Source organism: Sarcophilus harrisii, chromosome 1, assembly GCF_902635505.1.
Source record: "Sarcophilus harrisii chromosome 1, mSarHar1.11, whole genome shotgun sequence".
NCBI lineage: Eukaryota > Metazoa > Chordata > Mammalia > Dasyuromorphia > Dasyuridae > Sarcophilus > Sarcophilus harrisii.
Window position 1 is genome coordinate 397628628 of NC_045426.1, and position 21244 is coordinate 397649871.

The following is a 21244-nucleotide window of genomic DNA, read 5'->3' on the forward strand; positions in this document are numbered from 1 at the left end:
ACTTTAATGCCTTCTCCAGATAAAAGTATGTTAGCACTGTTTATGCTTTGAACCTTTCAAGACATTTTGATAGCTATCATCTTATTTTACACCCCCCCCCAATCATCTTGGGGAGAGAGGGAAAACCTTCATTTTATATATCTATATCCTCAAGATAATCAACTGGCCTCAGGTCTTGTCAGAATCAGAAAGAGATCCCAAGTCTCTGGTCTTCAACTTCAGGTTACAGACTAAATAATCTCTAACAGAAGGTATGCAGCAAGTTTCCAGATTTCAGTGGCTTTGTCCAATGAGAAAGTTGTTTTCTCTAGGAGATCCTATCATCCTGAGGTGAAATAAAAAGCCAGAGGGCTATAAGAGACCTCAAGCTTCCATGTTACTATTGAGAATCACTAAACACAATCACAGAAATAATTTATAACTTTAAGAAAGAGACTGATAAGGATGAGACAATATAACAAAATTGCTGCACTGTAGTTAAAGCAATCCCCAGGGGGGGAATTATCTCTGAAAACATACAAAAATCATCAAAATAGTATGAAAACAAATAAAAATACATCAAGAAGATAAATTAACAATTTTTAAAATTAGTAAAGGACAAATAAACAAAATCAAAAGAAGCATAAAAGAAAACAATTTTAAATGTGAAAATGCAATAGAAAAAACTGGAGGAAAAAGACTATAAAATGATAAAGAAAAGTACAGATTGACTTTTTTTGAGATTAACAAAAATGATTAACCTTTAGCTAACCTGATTATTAAAAAAGAGAAAGCAAAGGAAATAAATTAACATTTTAAAATGAACAGGGTTCTTCACAGTAGCAAGAATAAATAAAAATATGTCTCAGAATATGCTTTGGACTATTAATATGCTAGCAAAACAAAGAATTTGAAGAAAATAGGCAGGAATTACTTACAAAAACATAAAATACCAAAATTAGAAATTTTAAATAATTCAATTTCAGAGACAAAATTTAACAAGTATCAAAGGAACTACTAAAAACAAAAAAGAAACAAAAAAAAAAAAACTTGGTCAAGATGGATTTACAGAGAAATTCCATCAAATTCTTAAAGGGCAATTAACACCTAATTATCCACGCTATCTGACAAACTTAGAGTTCAGATATTGGAAAAAAAATTCACTATTTGACAAAAGTTAATGGAAAACTGGAAAGTAGTTTGGCAGTAATTAGACATGGATCAATATTTATGTCATCTTAAGATGGGTAACTGGTCTAGGTATAAAAGGTCCCATTTTAAACAAATTATAGGCATAAGGGGAAAATTACCTTTCAGATGGATAAGGACAGAGTTCATCTAAAAACAGAGGATTACAGAAGATTAAATGGATAATTTTCATTTTCATAAATAATTTTAAATTGCAAATGATACAGATAAAATTTTAATTTTTGTGTTATATACATACATGCAGATACACACACATATCTAATACAGATAAAAGTAAAAAGGAAAGAGTTAGCTGGGAGGAGGGAGTAAGGACATATGGAGAAAGTTTCTTTGAAAAAAGTCTCATTCCCAAGATATATAAGGAATGAATTTAAATTTATAAGAATAAGAGACATTCCTCAACTGATAAATGATCTACAGGTATGAACAAAAGTTTCTCAAGAGGAGATACTCAAACTATGTATAGCCATATGACCAAAACAAAAAGCTTCAAATTACTGATAATAAGATAAATGTTAATTAAAGCAACCCTGAGGACATACACCCATCAGTTTGGCAAAGTTGACAAAAAAGAAAAGAGATAACAAATGTTGAAGTGTTATATAATTACAGACATAGTTGTGAACTGCTTCAGTTACACTGAAAAATAATTTGGAACTATGCCCCAAAAGCTACTGAACTATGTATACCCTTTAATCCAGTAGCATAATTACCATACCTAAACCCCAAATAGTTAAACTAAAAGAAAAGTGAGTCACATATACAGCCCCTTTTGCAGTGCCAAAGAATTGGAATATAAGAGAATGCACATCAATTGAGGAATAGCTCAACAAATTATGGTAAATGAATACGATGAAATACTGGAAAGAAAGACTAAGAAAAATTTGAGGAGACTTGTTTGAACTGAGAAAAGAATGAAGTGAGTAGAATCAAGTGAACAGTTTATATTAACACATTAATATTGAATAGTTTTGAAAGACTTAAGTCTAGTCCAGTGATCAACTATGACTCTATAAGAAAGACAAATAATGCTACCTACTTCCTGGCAGAGGATATGCAGAAAGAGATATACATTTTGGACATGATCAATATGAGAATTGTCTTTAACTGACAATGCTTATTTGTTCCAAAGGTTTTGTTTTTCTTTTACTTTCCAGGTGTGGGGCAAGATTTTGGAGGAATGGAACATAAATGCTTGATAATAGAAAGAAAGAAAATCTAAAGTTTAAAAGGTGAGTCAGTAGCAACACTACAGGAATGATTCTAAAAAATTTAGAAAGTAAATATTCTACCATACTCCTTTTGAAACAAAAATGGTCATTACATCTATTACCAGGATAAAAGTAAAGAAAAAGACGTATAGATGGACATCTTTAATGACTGTTGCTTAGTTAATTTTAAATAAAATTCTAGCAAGATCTTTTAGTTTTTATTCACAAGGCACCTCTAACATATTGTTTCTTCCTCTAAACTCAATATTGACAACACCCTAGTTCAAGCCTTCATCACCTAGACTACTTCAATTTGGTCTCCCAGAGTTCAGACTCTCTCCACTTCAATCCATTTTCTATACAGCCACCAAAATTGTGTTCCCAGAGTAAAGACCTGATCATGTTAAGTCCTTCCTTCCCTACACTCAATAAACACAAGTTGTTTCCTGTTACCTTTGAAATAAATATCAATACCTCTTATTTAATATTTAAATATCTTCACAGTTTGACAGTTTCCTACCTTTCTGGTCTTTTTTACATATTACTTCCATCCTCACAGTCTATGATTCAACCATACTGTCACTTAGGGAATTAATTCAAGTATATAAGGCCAAGAGCTATTCCACAATGATTAATTGGTCAAAGGATCTGAGCAAATACTCCTCAGAAGGATCATACATTGTTAAGAACCATAAGACTGATTAGTCCATATCACTAATAATAAAAGAAATGCAAATCAAGAGAAATACAACAACTGTAAGATTTCATTTCACATTCAGCAAGCTGGCAAAGAGGACAAAGGATAGAAATAATCAATATTGGAAGGGCTGTGGGAAGACAAACACTAATGTAATACTTGGTTGAGCTGTGAATTGTTCTGAAAAGCTATTGGGAATTACGCTTTCTAAAAAGTGAATAAAATGTCTATACTCTTTGACCCAGAATTCTCATTGCTAGAAATATTTCTCCCTGGGCATCAGAGATAGAAAGACAGGTCCAATATATAATGAAATATTCATAGAAGCATTTTTTGTAATAGCAAAAAACTGTAAACAAAGCACATGCTCATTGATTGGAGAATGGCTAAACAAATAATGGTACATAAGCATAATGGAATGTTATTGTGCCATAAGAGCAATAAATATGAATAATTTTTAAAACAGTAAAAGATTTATGTGAATTAATGCAAAGTAAAATAAGCTAAACCAGAAAACCAATATACACAATGACTACAATAATGTAAATGGAAAAATAACAATAAAACAATCAGAACTGAATGCTGCAGAATCATAAATACTAAGCTTAGCCTTAAAGAGAAAATAGGAGAAGACAGTTACTCTTAATGTTTTACATGGGAGAGGGACCGTGGACTGTATTATTGCATACAACATCATATTTTTTTGCTAAGTGAGTTACTTTCATGCAACCTTTTTTCTTCTAATTTTTAAAAATCCCCTCTAGAGAGGGGATAACTCTCTAGAAGGAGGTAGAAAAGTCATTAGAGTTCTCAAGTTTTACAAAGTTGATTTTTAAAATATTGTTATTTACATGATCACATAAATTATGCCCCTAACTCCCTATTCCATTATTACTTCTTGCCTAAATTTACTGCCCAACACACTAGAAGACTTTCTCAATTGTCTTTGACATTTTGAGAAGGTCCAAGAGGTACTTTGCTATTTATCTATTATCTCTCACCCTGACATCATGGTTAGCCCGTATTCTCTTCCTCTTGTACATCTTTATAACTGACATTTCTATAGCTCTTTAAGGTTAGTGAAGTAATTAGCATATGTTAATATATGTTCCTCACAACCCAGTTAGATTCCTGTTACAAGTATTATTATCTTTTATTCATGTGGAAACTAATAAGGAGAAAGTTGTGGTGACATTTCTAGGAAAGATGTGACGAACCACTCTAAAATCCTCCTATTTTTCCACCTGAGCAGCTAGGTAGCACACTGGGCTCAGAATCAGATAGACTTTTTTTTTCCCAAATTCAAATTTGCTCTGAGACACTTATTGGCTCTATGACTCTGGGCAAGTCATTTAATCCTACTTACCTCAGTTCTTCATCTAAAAAGTGGCCTGGCGAAGGAAATGGCAAACTGTAGTATCTTTGCAAAGAAAACCTCAAATGTGGTCACAAAGAGTTGGACACAACTGAAAACAACTGAACAATAAATCATCATACCACACTATCTTTAGTTTAAGTGTGAAATATCCTAATTGAGGTCAACTAAGTGACAAAACAGAGACCTGGGCTTAATATCAAGACAACTCATCTTTCTGAAATTCAAATTTCATCTTTCTGAAATCATTAAATCTGATCTCAAATACTTCTAGCCATATGATCCTGGGCAAACCACTTAATCCTGTTTGTCTCAGTTTTCTCATCTGTAAAATGAGTTAGGAAAAAATGGCAAACCACTCCAGTATCTCTGTGAAGAATACCTCAAATGGCATTATAAACAATCAGACTTGACTGAAACAATGGAACAACTCAGCATCAACATCATCATTATCATGAACAACATTTATATAAGGCTGTAGAGTTTGCAAAGTATGCTTTTCATACTTGTTCTAATTTGATGTTTGCAATTACCCAATCACTGCAAATGAGTCAAGTTCAAACCCTGTAAGGTAATAGGAAACTACTATTCAACAGCAGTCTCTTCACTCTCAGTAGCAGGGACTTCAAATTCAAAGTACCTCCCCTATAAGAAATCACAATATTGCAGAGCCTTGGGAATTAAAAGGCTTGAGTTTTAAACATAGCTGTACTAATGGTTTACCCAGCATCATGCAGAGTTCTTTAAATAATCTGAACATCACACTTCTCATGTGTAAAAGAAGGACTAATTAGACCTGTTTGCTAGGGATGGTAGTAAGATCAGTTAAATTAAGTCTATAAATATTCATGCTGCTTATAACTAGCCACCAAAACAGAGAACAATTTCCATTATACAACTTTAAAAAGCATATAAGGATGTTGAACTGTTGGCCCTCTTTTCATATATTTTGAAAAACAAAAAGTGAGTTTTATACATTTAAAATTTATGGAAATTTATGTTATAATAACACACTTTTAGAAAAGGATTTAAAGCCTGCTAAGCATTTTGCATATATTAGCTCATTTGAGCCACACAATGACCCTCAACTAGAAGTAATAAAATTTTATTTATACCCATTATAAGATGAGGAAATTGAGGCACATAAGAGTTGTGACTTACCCATAACTACACAACTAATTAAGACTAAAAAGTTATTGTGGCATCCTAGAGAGAGCAAGGGACCTGGAGTCAGATAGACTTCAGTTCTTCAGTTCCTATTTTATTTCAGACATTTACCGCCTTCATGACTGGGTGAGTCACTAAGCTTAATTTTCTTTATCTGTTAAATAGAGATGATAATATCAATCAAAAACTGTTTATTTTATACAAAGTACTGATCAGTTTTTCGTTTTGTTTATTTTGGATTTTTTTCCCCTTCCTTTGTATCCTCATCACTTAGTACAATCCTTGGCATATAGCAGATGTTTAATAAATGCCTAATAATTTGATTTGACTTGACTAAATATTGGGGATAAAAAGACAGAAGTTTTAAGTTTTCTCTATTCTCTAGGAGACTATATTCTATCAGATGATACAAAATGTAAAGTACAAAGATGGATATGAATATTATGGAGATATGATCTATAAGACCTGGCAACTGATTAGACATAGGAGTTGAGAGAAGAATGGAGGATAACCCTGAGTTTATGAACTTATTGATGGGAAGAACAAGACTTCAACAAAAATAGAGAGATTTGGAGAAGGAGTAAGTTTAGAAGGGCATTAACTAGCATTTATTAGAGCCTACTATGTGTCCTTACTAGATGCTAGGCTTTAAAAAAAAAATTAGTAGAATTTGCTCCTAATGGGTTTGCATTTTACCCATCCAGAACACATGTGTATGTATGTATGTGCGTGTACATGTGTATAGGTACAGATACATATATGCAAAACATATATGTGTATTAATATATATATACAAAATAAATCAATAAAATATGATAGTTAAATATTACTTGTCATGTGAATGTAGTTGATTAGAAGCAGAAAAGACATGAGATGGCCCCAGCTGCATTTTACTATATTTATCTTATAACCTTGTGAGTTCAAATAGTTCAAAGTTCTTTGGTTCTTTGGGTCAGAGCAGGCTATAGCAAGGGAAGGAGCCCCTAAAAATTATTCCAGTAGTCTTGGAGAAGATGAATACCAACAAGATTACTGGTTCAAGCCAGGCTCGTTTGACCAGAAGACACTGACCAGGAGTTATTTGGATATTCCAAAACAGAAGTGAAACATAAAGAGCCTTTTCAGTAGCTTTACAAATTACTTTATAGTATTAACAATGTTACTGTATTAGCCTTCAGAGAAAGCATACAAGTAGTTATAATTAAATATATTTAATTCTATGTTGTATATTTTAGCATTTCTTTGGTGTGTATGAAATAAATACTTGTTCAATATCAGATATACATTGTATATTGAGTCTGTTTAACTACCCCTCCTTGAAATAATGTGGACATGAAGCAAAATATAAGCTGTAAGTTTTTCAAAGGTGGGTAAGATGGAAAATGTAATGAGGCAAAGAGTGAAGAAAAGAGAGCCTGACACTATTTCTAAGTAACCAGGCTCCTTCAAGACTGATAGCAGTCTGAACCACATATGTAGATGGGTCCCTTAGCGGAAAAAAGCATAGGTATCTGGACCCTAAAGAGATTGCTAATGTTACATAAATACAAGGTTGTTGTAAGAGAAGAAGCTAGAAGTAAAGGTACAGCATAAAAACTGGTGCTTGAGCTTCAGTTTGAAGGAATTGTAGGATTCTAAGAGTGAAGGGTGAGGAGGAAGGGCATACCCAGCATGGGGAATGGTCAGCATAAAGACATGAAGGAAGGATGCTGGATCACAAAGTGTTAAAGGGGAAAACACACCATAAGGTTGGAAAGATACATTGGGGCCAAAGGGCTTTAAAAGTCAAAAAAGGGGAATTACATTTTATTGCAGAGGCAATAGGAAATCCTTGGAGCACACTGAGTATAGTGGTAACATAGTCAAGAACTCTTCTTAACTGAGAAATTTAGAAGTTATTCCCTAATAATGGGAGGACAGGAGATAGGAGGAAAAGAGTGGTCATTCTGTGTATATATCAGAAACCTCCTTTCCCAGCCTTTCCCATTCTTGTCTTGATGAGGAAAGAACACAGGGAATTTGGGAGACTTTCTATACATCTAAGACCAAAATATACAGAAGAGTGAAAAAAATCAAATGCCCAGATATTTCAAAGCATCTTCATGTTTGATATAATATCACTAAAACTTCCAAATTTTTACTGAAGATTTTTAGTAATCATATAAGGATTTGGATAAATTTCTTGATGGCAGGGCAATATCATTTTTGGACTTTTTAATCATGGAAAGCTTTGAACTCTGGCATTATGTGTACAAAACAGATTAATAAAAACCACAGTATGGGTGATGTCTTTATAGAGCATGATAACTGTGCTACTCATAAATCTGATAGGCTTTTAATGAATGTTGATTTGAAACAAACAACCTATTTCAGATTGAGTATGCTTTATTAGTAACATGGTCTCCACACCCTGCAATTTATCTCTCTTATTCCTTAACTCTTTTCTCCTTCTACCCATGTGTTTGTGTCATTTCTCATTTAACCTCAGCATTTTAGAAGCAAATAAAGATGTCGATATTAAAGTGAATATTGCATCACTTTCTACATTAAAATCCCAAATTGCTTCACTACGAGGTTTTTGATTACTTTTTCTGACATAATGCCCCTGTCATATTGGCCCCCTGACTCTAATTTATAACAGTTGTGCCCCCTATTTTCTCATAATAGTATATTGTTATGATTAATATGCAGGAAAAAAACCACTTAGAAGTCTACATCAGAGTATTTCTATTGCATTAAAAAAAATCTATAAGAACGTGTGACCAATTGCCAAGTAACAGGTACAACATTCTCAGAGGGAACATTCTCCTGAGGGAAGCAATAGTACTATCTAAGAATGGTTTAAAAAAAAAAAGAGTGTGTGTGTGTGTAAAGAAGAAACTAGGAGATATAGATGTGGATGACAGCATTATAACGTACAACATGGCTCCTCCTTTTTACCTACATTTGTTTCCAAATTTCCCCTTCTACCTTCTAGAAGAAATTTTCTTTAAAATTTTCTTTGTTGGTATTATTAAAGTTAGCATTAATTCTTGCCATATTTTTAGCATTTTCTCATTCTTTGTTTCAATAAACAAAAGATAAAGAAAATGTTTCTGTTCAAATGTTTGTAAATACTTACCTTAGATAGAATCAGCCTAATATCATTGGGGGTTTTTGTTTATTTTCCGTATTTTTGATTTCTTTAGCTTAGGGAACTACTGGAGAAGAAACTTCCTCTACTAATAAAGTTAAACAATTGTTCTACATTTCAGTCTTTCAATTTACGAAACTTTTTGTTTCCTAAGCCACTGAGAGAATAAATGACTTGCCTAAGGTCACACATCCAGTAAGCATCAAAGGTGGAATTTAAACCCTGTTTTTTTTTTATCCAATATACCATTGTATCATTAAGAAAAACAAATAAGTAGAGTTCACTAAATAACATACTTTGTTCATTTAAAATTTCTTTATTTCATAGAAAGTCATGTTTTGAAATTAAATATCAAACAGGATTTAGTTGTGAATCTCTCACCTCATGATGCCAGATTAGACTGAATAATCCTATCCTACAACATAATGTTGAGAACACATTGTATTTGCAGCCAGAAGACTTAAGTTTAAATCCTAGCTAAATGATCTGAACACAAATACAAACAGACCTGCCCTCAAACAACTTACATTCTAATGGAGGAAGACAACATATAAAAGGAAACTGGAAAGTGATACTGGAGGAGGAGAAAGAAGGTACCCTTCAAAGGGACATTATAGAGAAAGTCAGGAGTGCCTGGAAAGGAATGAAGATGTTGTTGGGTAGAGCATCCTTTTTTTTAAATGAGAGAAACCAATTAACCAGAAAGAGATGCCACAAGGTGAGGCAAAGGTATCCTGGTAAATATTTAACAATGTGCTCTCCAAAAAATGCATGCTTGATACAGTTTTAAGTTTAATCCACATTATTAGCATTTTCTTCATCACATTTTAAGTCTAAACAATCAACTACAACAACAAAAATATTAGTCAAGTAATGGTTTTTAGCATTTGTCTGTTCTGAGATGGAAAGCTTACATATGAAAATTTAACAGTTGCTCATGAGAGAAAGAGAATAGAGGATACTTCAAATATCTGAAATCTAGGACTGAAATGAACTTCAAAAAAGAAAAGTTTCTGAGACACTATAGAGAAAATTTGTGAGGACAGTCAAGAGTATAGTCTCTTTGGGCTTCAGTTTTTTCATCTGTAAAATAACAGGATTGTACTAACCGTCTAAGATCCTTTTCAGCTCTAATTTTATGATCTCCCCTAAAAGACATGTATATTTTAGTTTAAGGAGAGCTGTAATGAGCCAGTGTCTGTTTAATATTGCACCCTCTATTATGACAACATATGAAGAGAGACTGTCTTTTTGGCTAGCACCAACTTAAATCTTAACCCTGGCAACATGATCTTCCTGGCAAAGACAATAGCCTTCTGAGCTGATTTTTTTCAATGTCTATATTCCACCTTGATTAAATAATAGGAAACATTTGGATGAGTTGAATCTTCAACAAATTTTCATCAGTCAAAAATCCTCTACCCTAGGAAATTCCTACAATGTGGCAAATTTCCATATTACATGGGATGCATAGAATGTATCAGTTGTACACAGAATATCCTAATATCTAACTTTGGGATATGGCGATAATGTATGACTGAGTTCCAACAGAAACATTTTAATGTTGCTGGTTATAGCCAGAAAAAGATGCAGCACACTGAAATAGTTACTATCCAGTTTTCTAATAAAAAAAAATAGACTGTTAGCCAAAATATTAGTCATGGGATTAGGATCATTCTCTCATGAATAGCCTTATTCTCCTCAAAAATAGCTCAAGATAATCAGGTTAGCTTCACTACAAATTTTAGTGAACCCATCATCATATAGCCATTTTGCAAATAAAATAAAGATAAAATGGTTACCAGTATCCTCAGTGCTGTATGAAGCTTTGAGTAAAATAAATTTCCTTACTTTTCACACATTAGTATTATAATAGTATTTATGTAATTGGTTTAACTAAAATATCCCTAATAAAGATACAAATAGCATCACAAATAGATTAGTAAAATGAACCTTTTAACTATGAAAAAGTTTTAACTTATAGCTTTCCCAATAGGAAGGTGGAATAAAAAAGGAGACTTGGGTAAGAAATCATTTACAAAGCACTCTTAAATAGCTTGAACTCAAATAGCTGGAATAGCCTATCAGCAATTTAGTTCAAATTCATTCTAGACCAAACTCATATTCTCTTTGGCTCTAGCAATAACCTTTTACACACACAGCCTGGGGCATTTCACCTACCAAGAATTTTGTTCTTTGCAAAATCCACTCTCTTTCACATTTACTAAATTCAATCCCTACACAATCCTATAGAGACCTTGGTCAGCTACAAGAACTATTTGCTGTCCCTCAGATGTAGACAAGTATTAATATTTCAACCAGGATAATTGTTTTCCTTTGTCATTTTAGCCTTCTTCACTCTCCACTAGTTTTCCATGGCATTACACATAGATCAAGTCTCAAGTCTCAGTTTGGAACCCCATGTAGCTGCACTACCCTTATAATAATATGAATAGCTAATATTTCTAAAATAATTTAAGGTTTGCAAAGCTCTTTACACTGTGGAGAAGTTCCTGTTCCTTGCTACCACCACCAACTACTTACTAGCTGCCATTGACTGTGAGGTAAGTCCACTAGCAGCAACCCTTCCATGACCACTAAACTTGCTTCTAGTCCAAGACCTAGAGCCATCATCTAGGTCAGTATCTCAGTTAAGATGCAGCCCAACAATTGATTCTGCCTGCCCTGTGGCCATAGCTACTGAATATCCAGAAAATTCTTGTCACCAAAATCCTTGCTACTGTCAAATGATTCACCATCAGAAATGTATAGTATTCTATCAGTGGAAATAATATTTAAAAGATGCTTCCCACCTTCTTTACCAACCTTGTGACATATCTGACTTGTAGCCAAAACTTCCTCTATTTGCGGTCTCGCCAATCAAATAGGAACTTCCTGATAAAAGAGACTGCCTTGACATTTTCTATTTTCATCCACAGTCCTGCTCTGCACATAGTAAGTACTTGATAAATATTTTTAGTAATTCAATTAAATATATTATTCCTAATTACCCTGTGAGGTAAGTAATTATTAGCATCTCTATTTTACAAATAAGGAAATTGGAGCTAAGAGCTAAAGTGATTGTCCAAGTCATAGAACTAATAAGTGAGGGAGAGGGGAAAGGGGGAGAAGGAAGGGGAGGATTCTAACTCAGATTTTCTTGACAGCAAGTCAAATATTGCATATCTATTTGGCTCCTCATATATCTCAGCCCATCTACTTACTTTAGGTGATCTGCTCAATAATCCCTTGTAGATCTGTCACTAGGAGAGATAATACAGAGTTTCTTATACCACATGTCCTTCTGGGTAAAGGATAAAAGTCTGAATTGTTGTGAGAGTGCGGCACCTGTCTGATGATCAGAGATTCATAGATGCATTCATTTAATGAATAGAGAGATAGATAGAAAAATAGTTAGGTAGGTAAGTAGATAGGTAGATAGATAGATAGATAGATAGATATGAATAAACAAATCAATAAATTAACATCCATAAATGTATAATAGGTCAATCAATTCCCTATTTTCAGAATCCCCATGAAATTTTCCCTTTCCTTACATTTAAACTCTACTACTGATCTTAATGTTCATTTTATCCCGATTTTTCCTGTATAAAAATGTTGGCAGGAAATGATAGCATAATACTACTCCAGAGATATGCTTCTCTAATAAGGCCCTGAAACCCTAATTCTACCCAGAGCATTCTTCTCAGTGTTTTCCTTATACCCAGAATGTCCTATACCACTTTCTAGTTTATAAATACTTTTCCTGTCCTTTATTATATAGAGACTGCTGGGATCTTACCTCGTTCATTGAACCTTTATTGAATTTTATGATCTTTTGAAGAAAATGCACTGGCTGAAAAAGCTCTGCTATGAATCTCTTAAGTAGCCACAAGCAATTCACAACTTCTCTGAGCTCAGGGTTTTTTTTTTTTTTTTCATTTGTCCAAGAAGAGAAGTTGGTCTAAATCAAAGCTCCTTAACCATTTTATAAATCATAGATCTCTTTGATAATCTGATGAAGCCTATGGATCCCTTCTCAGAATAATATTCAACTTGAAGGAAGATATTATTTTGAAGGAAAGATGTTATTTTTTCCCATCAAAGTTCAAGGTCTATTTCAAATCTATCCAGGTTAAATATCTGATAGCCAGATTAATAACCCCTGTTCTGAATGATTTACTCATGTCCTCTCCTGCTTTAACATTTTGTGATTCTGTAAGGGGAAGGCAGATAATAATTATTATTCCACCCAATCTAAACATCATTCATTCATTCATTTAAAAAAATTATTTAGTGCCTTCTCTAAGAAAGCATTATAATAGATTCTTTGGAAATGCTAAAAACAATAAAACCCATCTCCTGCTTTCATGTAGTTTACAATTTAACCAACAAACAGAATATGAAAACTCTGTAAAAGAGGTCAAAGGAGGGAGAGATTAAAAAGGTGAACATGGGACTGCTACAACATTCCATTACTTGTCAACCTCATCAAACAATTTATACTACATAAGAATTCCAGAAAAACCTACTGAGACGAAGAACAACAAAAAAATTACCAACACGATTGTGTACAACATCCTTTTTGACTTTCAGAGAGAAGAAAAAAAATTTATTTTTTAAGTAAAAAGATGCCAGAAGCATTGAATAACTCAAAATACCTAAGGACTGCCCAATTGTTCCCTTTTTCTCTGTAATCAATCCTCAATATGATGTCATTGCATCTGATCTTTAAGCTCTTTAAGTCAGTGTTTGCTGTTCACAGCAATAAACTTTTTGGACTTCCACTTCCAGGGTGACCCTCCTCTAGTTTTGTTCTTTCTGAAGCTCAAAGAGGCGGTCAAAAAGATAAATATTTCACTTCCATAATTCCAAGTTTCTCTCCTGCAGAAGATAGACATTGAGTCATAGGTCAAAGACATAGGCACACTATGGTGCAGAATTCATAAGAACATTAATAAACCCTCGATGGATTTATGAGTCAGGCTTATTGAACAGAAGATTACATTCAGGGCACATTAGACCCTCAAGGCAAATGAAAAAGGTAAGTCTAATTGAGAGTGATAGGAGCTAGAATTGCAATCTGGGAAGGAGGCATAGGACTTAAAGCCTGTTTTAAAAAATAGGCTTTTGCTCTATTCTAAATCTCTATTGTGAACAGAGAAGCAAATTTGTGCTGAATTTCCATATACCCAGGAACACCAATTCATAACAAACTGAAGTTTTAACAGAAACCTTTTAAAAATAATATAATGCATTTGTTTCAGGCTCAGGCTAATGAGATTGCTAATATAGAACTTCATAAGACATAAAAAGATAAAATGATCGATCAGCCTCAAAAACCTTGTCAATCAACAGACAAATGATTCTAAAGTCAGAAAACCTGGGATCAAATTCTGTTTCTGATACTATCTTTGTGATTTTGGACAAATCATTTCACTTTCCTGAAGTTTCAATTTTTTCATTTGTAAAATAAGATTGGTCAAGAATAAAGCCTCTTAAACACTGGGTCATGACCTCATATGGGGTTGTATAAGATTTTGGAGGTCACAAAAAATTTGACAATAATATAAGGTATCACCAAGACTTAATTTTTTATGTAAAATAAACAAAGGCATCCATGTCATCATTAAGCAAATTTGGTTTTGTCTTCAATAAATTATATGAATACCAGAGAATTGTTTTAAAATAAATTTCTTTATGATTTATTATCAGTAAATGTTTGATTTGTATACCTATTTTATATATCTGTATACCTGGGATTGTGTAAAATTTTCTTATGCAAAAAGCAGTTGTGCTGAATATGAAAATATGTTTAGAAGAACTATACATGTTTAATCTATACCTGATTGCTTCTTGTCTAGAGGAGAAGAGAGAGAGAGGAAAGCAGGAAGAAAAATTTGGAACACAAAGTTGTGCAAGGATGAATGTTGAAAATTATCTTTGCATATATTTGGAAAAATAAAAATGATATTTTTAAAAAAGAATAAGGAGTGGAAAAAGTTTAAGAAATCCTAGTCTAGAAGGTCCATTTCATCTTTAGAGCTATGATCATGTGAACTTGAGTTACTTATAGCAAAAGTAGGCAGAAGTGAAATGAGCAATAAATCCATACTTTATCCCCAAATTTAACAAAAGCTACTGATACTTAGCAAAACTGAAACCCAAAGGAGAACAGAAAGGATGTCTGTGCTCCATAGCCAACACAATTTGTCTTAAATAACTGAGTCAGTTATTATATTCATACTATAGGTATATTTTTAAATACTCCAAATGAAAAATAATTAATGACATTCATATTAAAGTTACTCTGAGATTCTGTTTTATACTCATCATATTGGAAAAGCTGACCAAAAACAAACAAACAAAAAAAGATGAATGACAAATTTTGGAAGATCTAGGGGAGAGGGAGGAGAGTAAAGGCTGTTGAACTTTTGGTGAAGCCATTAATTACTGAAGACATTCTAGAAAGTAATTTGAACAATGTCCCAAGTTTACTAAAGTGTGAATCCCTTCTGACCTGGCAATATCACTACAAGGTTCATTCACCAAAAGGATCAAAGAAAAAGGAAAAGAACCCAAATGTATAAAAATATTTAGATTTTGTGTTATGATGGCAAAAAACTAGAAACTAAAGGGTGCCCATTAACTGGGGAATAGTTGAACAAATTGTGGTATATGAATGTAATAAGATATTATTGTATTATAGGAAATGAAGAAAAATCTATTTCAAAGGCACATAAAAAGACTGGAATGAACTGATACAGATTGAAGGGAGTAGAAAAAAAAAAAAAGAAAGAAAGAAAGCATGGGGTGGAGCCAAAATGGGAGAATAAATAGGTCAAGTCTGAGCTCTTCCTGACTTCCCTCAGAATCAATACCAGATCAAGCCTCTGAATGAATTTTTGTAGTGACAGAACCCACAAATATTTGAAGTATAACAAACTTACAGCAAAACATTTTTGAAGAATTTCATAAAAGGTCTGTCTCAATCAGGTGAAGGAGGGTAAGGTGGGGGGAGGGTGACCCAGTGCAAGTACAGTTCAGGATAGCCCAGGGCAAAGAGGCATCTGTGTCTAGGGGAATCTAGTAGGAGGGCCTTAGCCTAAATAGAGTAATTTGGCTACTCTGCCCTATTTCAGTCAATGGGTCAATAGACTAGCTGTGAGACTTCCAACATAATTATAGAAGGCAAATAGTGAAACCCAATATAACAAACAGGACTTGACCATGCCCACCCAGCAAGGAAGAAAGCTGGCAGCACTAGCCCCAGGGCAGTGTGAAGCCACTATTGCTGAGAGAGGAAGTTTAGGATAATCTCTTCTTAGCCCTAAGAGCAGATCACAACCTTTAAAAATAAGCCAAAAAGGCAAAAAGTGCTTTAATCATAGATAGCTATTATGGGGACAAGGAAGAATAGATCTCAAAATTTGAGGACACTAAAGGCAAAATGTCTCCAGATGAAGCCTCAAAGGATGATATGAGTCATTCTTCAACTCAAAAGGCTCTCTTGAAAGAATTCAAAAAAAAAAGATATTAAAAGAGAGTTAGAAGAAATGGAGAAAGGAATTGAGAGCTTTGGAAAAGAAAACATAGAAACTGAAGAAAATCACTCCTTAAAAACAGTTGTAATGAAATGGAAAAAGAAAACAACTCCTTGAAAAACCGAATTGGTAAAATGGAAACTGAGAACAACTCCCTAAAAAATAAAATTGGTGAAATGGAAAAAAAATCCAAAAAACAAAACAACTCATTTAAAAGTTCAACTGCCCAGATGCAAAAGGAGGTTAAAAAAGCTAACTGAAGAAAATAATTCACTAAAAATTAGAATTGAAGAAATGGAAGTGAATGACTCAATGATACATTAAGAATCAGTCAAACAAAACCAAAAAAATTGGGGAAAAAAATAGAACAAAATATATAATACATCATCGGGAAAAACAACTGATCTGGAAAATAGATTCAGGAAAGACAACCCAAGAATTATTGGACTACCTGAAAACCATGGTTAAAAAAAAAAGAGCAACATTTAGACAACGTCTTTCAAGAAATAATTAAGAAAAACTGTCCTGATGTCCTAGAACCAGAGGACAAAAGAGCCATTGAAAGAATGCACCAATCAACTCCCTAAAAGAGGTACCAAAATGAAAACTCCAAGGAATATTATAGTTAAATCCAGAATTATCAGATAAAGGAGAAAATATCATAAACAGCCAGAAAGAAACAATTCAAATATTGAGAAGCTGCAATCAGGATTATCCAGGACCTGGAAACTTCTACTTTAAAGGACTAAGGGGCCTGGAATATAATATTTCAGAGGGCAAAGGAGCTTGGACTGCAGCCAAGAATCAACTATCCAGTAAAATAAAACATTCTCTCTCAGGGGAAAAGATGGACATTCAATGAAATTGGGGGCTTTATTTTTGATGAAAAGACCAGAAGTGAATAGAAAACTTGATTTTCAAATATAGAACTCAAGAGAAGCATAAAAAAGTAAAAAAAAAAAGAAAAAGAAAAAGAAAAAGAAAAAGAAAAAAGAAAGAAAGGAAAAAGAAAAAGAAAGAAAAAAACATTTTAAAGGTTGAAATGTTTACATTTCTATATGAAAAGATATGTTTAACTCTTGATAACTTATCTTAGTTATAGGTATATTTAAAGGGTATAGATATAATTTGACTTTATTATGGTGAAATAAAAAAGAAGTTATGGATGGAAAAGGAATTGTATTGGAAAGGAAAAGTATTGGAAGAAGAGGGAAGGAGAGGTAAAATGGAGTAAATTACATCACATAAAGAGGCAAAAAAGATCTATTACAATAGAGTGAAAGATAGGAGAGTGATGAGCATTGTGTGAACCTTAATCTCATCAGATTTCTCTCAAATAGAGAATATTAGACATATTTAGTTTGATAGAGAAATTTGTGTCACCATATAAGGAAGTAGGAGGGGAAAGGGGAAAAAGAAGGGGGGGGGAGGTTAATAGAAGGAAGAACAGAAGTAGAAGAGAAAAGGGATAAGAAAGGAGAGAAGGATTGTAAAAAGGGGAGGACTAATTGAGAGAGGTGTTAGACAAAATACTGAGAACAAGGAAAAGGGGGAGAGGAAAAAGAAAAGTATAAAAAGCTGGGGGAAATAAGATGGTGGAAAACACAGGGTAGGTATAGCTATAGAGGGCTGAAATGCCAAAAAGGTATACTTGAATCAGACAACAGAGCATTTAAAGCTACTTACCTATTAGATGTGAGACAATGACTCTATTAGCATATATTTGGATAAATGGCTCTTCTCACTGTTGGTGCTTGCTAAATGTTTGGTATTAAGATAATCATAAGCAAGGATTTGAGGGTGGAGAGAGGGGGGGGAGAGGCACTTGGCGACAGGACAAGGAGGAGAGAAGTTGGTGACTCCAGACTTCTGAAACCAGGATTCTGCTTGCCTCTTTCACTTCTCCCCCTAAAGACCAAGGACTTTAATTTATCCTGACTCTGGCTGACCCCGAGGCCCTCCAGGGAGCTCTACATGTAGCAATCCTGATCTCATATCAAACAAAAGCAAAAATAGATCTTATCTCTAAAAGAGATAAGAAAAGAAATTATGTTTTGTTAAAAGGTACCACAAATAATGAAGTAATATCAATACTAAACATATATGTACCAATTGGTACACCATCCAAACTCTTAAGGAGAAATTAAGAGAGCTTCAAAAAGAAATAGATAGCAAAACTATACTAGTGGGTGATCTCAACCTTGCTCTATCAGGACTAGATAAATTGAACCATAATATAAATAAGAAAGAAGTTAAGGAGGTAAATAGAATTTTAGAAAAATTATGTAAAACTTTGTAGACTTTTGGAGAAATTTGAATAGGGACAGAAAGGAATATACTTTTTTTTTTCATGGGTACATGGAACCTACTCAAAAACTGAACATTAGGGCATAAAAGTCTCAAAATCAAATGCAGAAATAGTAAATGTATTTTTTTCAGATCATGATGCAAAAAAAATTGCATATAATAAAGGGCCAGGGAAAAATAGAACAAAAATTAATTGGAAATTAAGTATTCTAATCCTAAAGAATGAGTGGGTAAAACAACAAACCATAGACACAATTGATAATTTCATCCAAGAGAATGGCAATAATGAGACAACATACCAAAATTTGTGGGATGCAGCCAAAGCTGTTCTTAGGGGAAATTTTATATCTCTAGATGTTTAATTGAATATAATAGAGAAAATGGATGCCCATCAGTTGGGAAATGTCTGAATAAATCATGGAATATTATTGTTCTATAAGAAACAATCAGCAGGATGATTTCAGAAAGGTCCAAAGAGACTTGCATGAATTGATATTAAGTGAAGTGAGTAGAACCAAGAGATCATTGTACACAGCAACAAGATTATGTGATGATCAATTCTGAAGGACTTGGCTCTTTTCAACAATTGGGTGATTCAGGCCAATTCCAATAGCCTTGTGATGGAAAGAGACATCTGCATCCAGAGAGAGGACCATGGAGACTGAATGTGGGTCACAACATAGTATTTTCACCATTCTTGTTGGTGTTTTGTTTGCTTTTTGTTTTCTTTCTCATTTTTTCTTTTTAATCTGATTTTTCTTGGGCAGCATTATAATTGTGGAAATATATATATAGAAGAATTGAACATGTTTAACATAGATTACGTGCTGTCTGGGGATGAGGGTGGAAGGGAAGGAGAAAAAAATTTGGAACATAAGATTTTGCAAGGGTGAATGTTGAAAATTATGTGGCTTTCCGTGTACACATGGACAATCCCACAAGAATGATGTTTCCAACTTTACACCCTATTTGATGATACTTGAGAGTGAGTCACATATGCTAACTGATCTGAAGATGGAGAGACCGTTAATACAACCAGTATTTCTTTCAAGTGAGAGAGAAGTTAAAAAACACTTGTCACATAGTCGTGCAGAAGAATGTAGAAAGAAATGACAAGGTGATATTTCATTGATAAGACCTTCAACAAAGTGACAGAGCTTTAGTGAGAAATCTTAGTGTTCATGGGATACTCAAGTGAACAGGTTGATTGAAATCTATTCCATATCTAGCTGCATAAAAACTAGAAATATTTCCTCCTCACAGAATTACCCCAGAGACTAGAAAAAAGGCCTGCTAAGACAACTCATCACCATCATTTATTGCCAGTAGGTGAGTTAGATGGACATTTAGTTCCCTCACCTGCCTCTTCACAAAAGAGACCTCCTTCCACTCACATAAAGACTGTCTGACAGTGGCTCTAAAATAGATATTTCCAGAGAAGATTTTGCATCCTATAACCAAACAACATATTTGAATAATGAGTGCCCCAAACAGAGATACTTTTTTTCTGCCTAGTATTTAGGCTATAGATACTCTTGAGGATATAGATGGACATGTTTAGGTAGACAGGACTATAGGCAGCTGTGATTTGCATTATGATCAACCCAAAGCATTGATTAGTACAAGTATGGACTAACCAGCACACTAGCTGTAGGAAAGTCGAGACTTTTGGACTTATGACAAGACTATTATGACATTCCCAGGGAAGCTGACAAAATGGCTACATGTATATCAAGATGATTATGTAAATGTTTACTTCTGTAATGTGTGTCTTGCATGCAATTGCATGTTTCATTTGTACATTAATAACTGCTTGTATTAGATTTGCTTTAATTTCCACATTTGCTTTTGTGCTAGTATCTTCCCTATACAGCAGCAATATTAGTCTGTTACCTAAGCTTTTTTTATTAGTTATTTTTCTACATGCTGCTATTTCTGCATATATCATTTTGTTATAGGTCTACTGATGTCATTATTAATTTACTTTGTTTATTGTTATTCATACTTGTTTTTCCCCTAGGCTATGCAATGATGATTATAATGTGTGCATGTATTATCATGTCTTGGATTTAGACCTGTAGTCTTGTAGAAGCCTGTCAAGTGGTGCTTTGCATATTGTTATTCTATTGCATACATTATATGAAGGACACTGATCATGCCTGCTGCTTCTTCCCTTCTCCCCTGCTGAATAAATTCCACTGACTCCTATTATTTCCAGGATCAAATATTAAATCTGCTACTTAGTGTTCAAAGCTCTTCATAACCTACCTTCCTCCTCTTTCCAGCTTTCTTACATCTTATATCTCCTTTTTCCAATGTACTTTGGATTCGTATCACTGGCTTTCTGATTATGATATACTCCATATCCAGATTTTTGGCATTTTCACTGTTTTCCCCCATGCCAAGAATTCTCTCCTTCCTCATTTCTGCCTCCTAGTTTTCCTGACTCATCCAAATATCAGGTTAAGTCCAACCGCCTATATCAAGCTCTTTCTGATTTCTCCTTAACTCTAATATCTTCTCTCTGTTGATTATCTCCAATTTATCCTGTAAATAGCTTGTTTGCATATAATTGTTTGCATGTTCTCTCCTTTATGAGATTGTGAATTCCTTGAGAGCAGG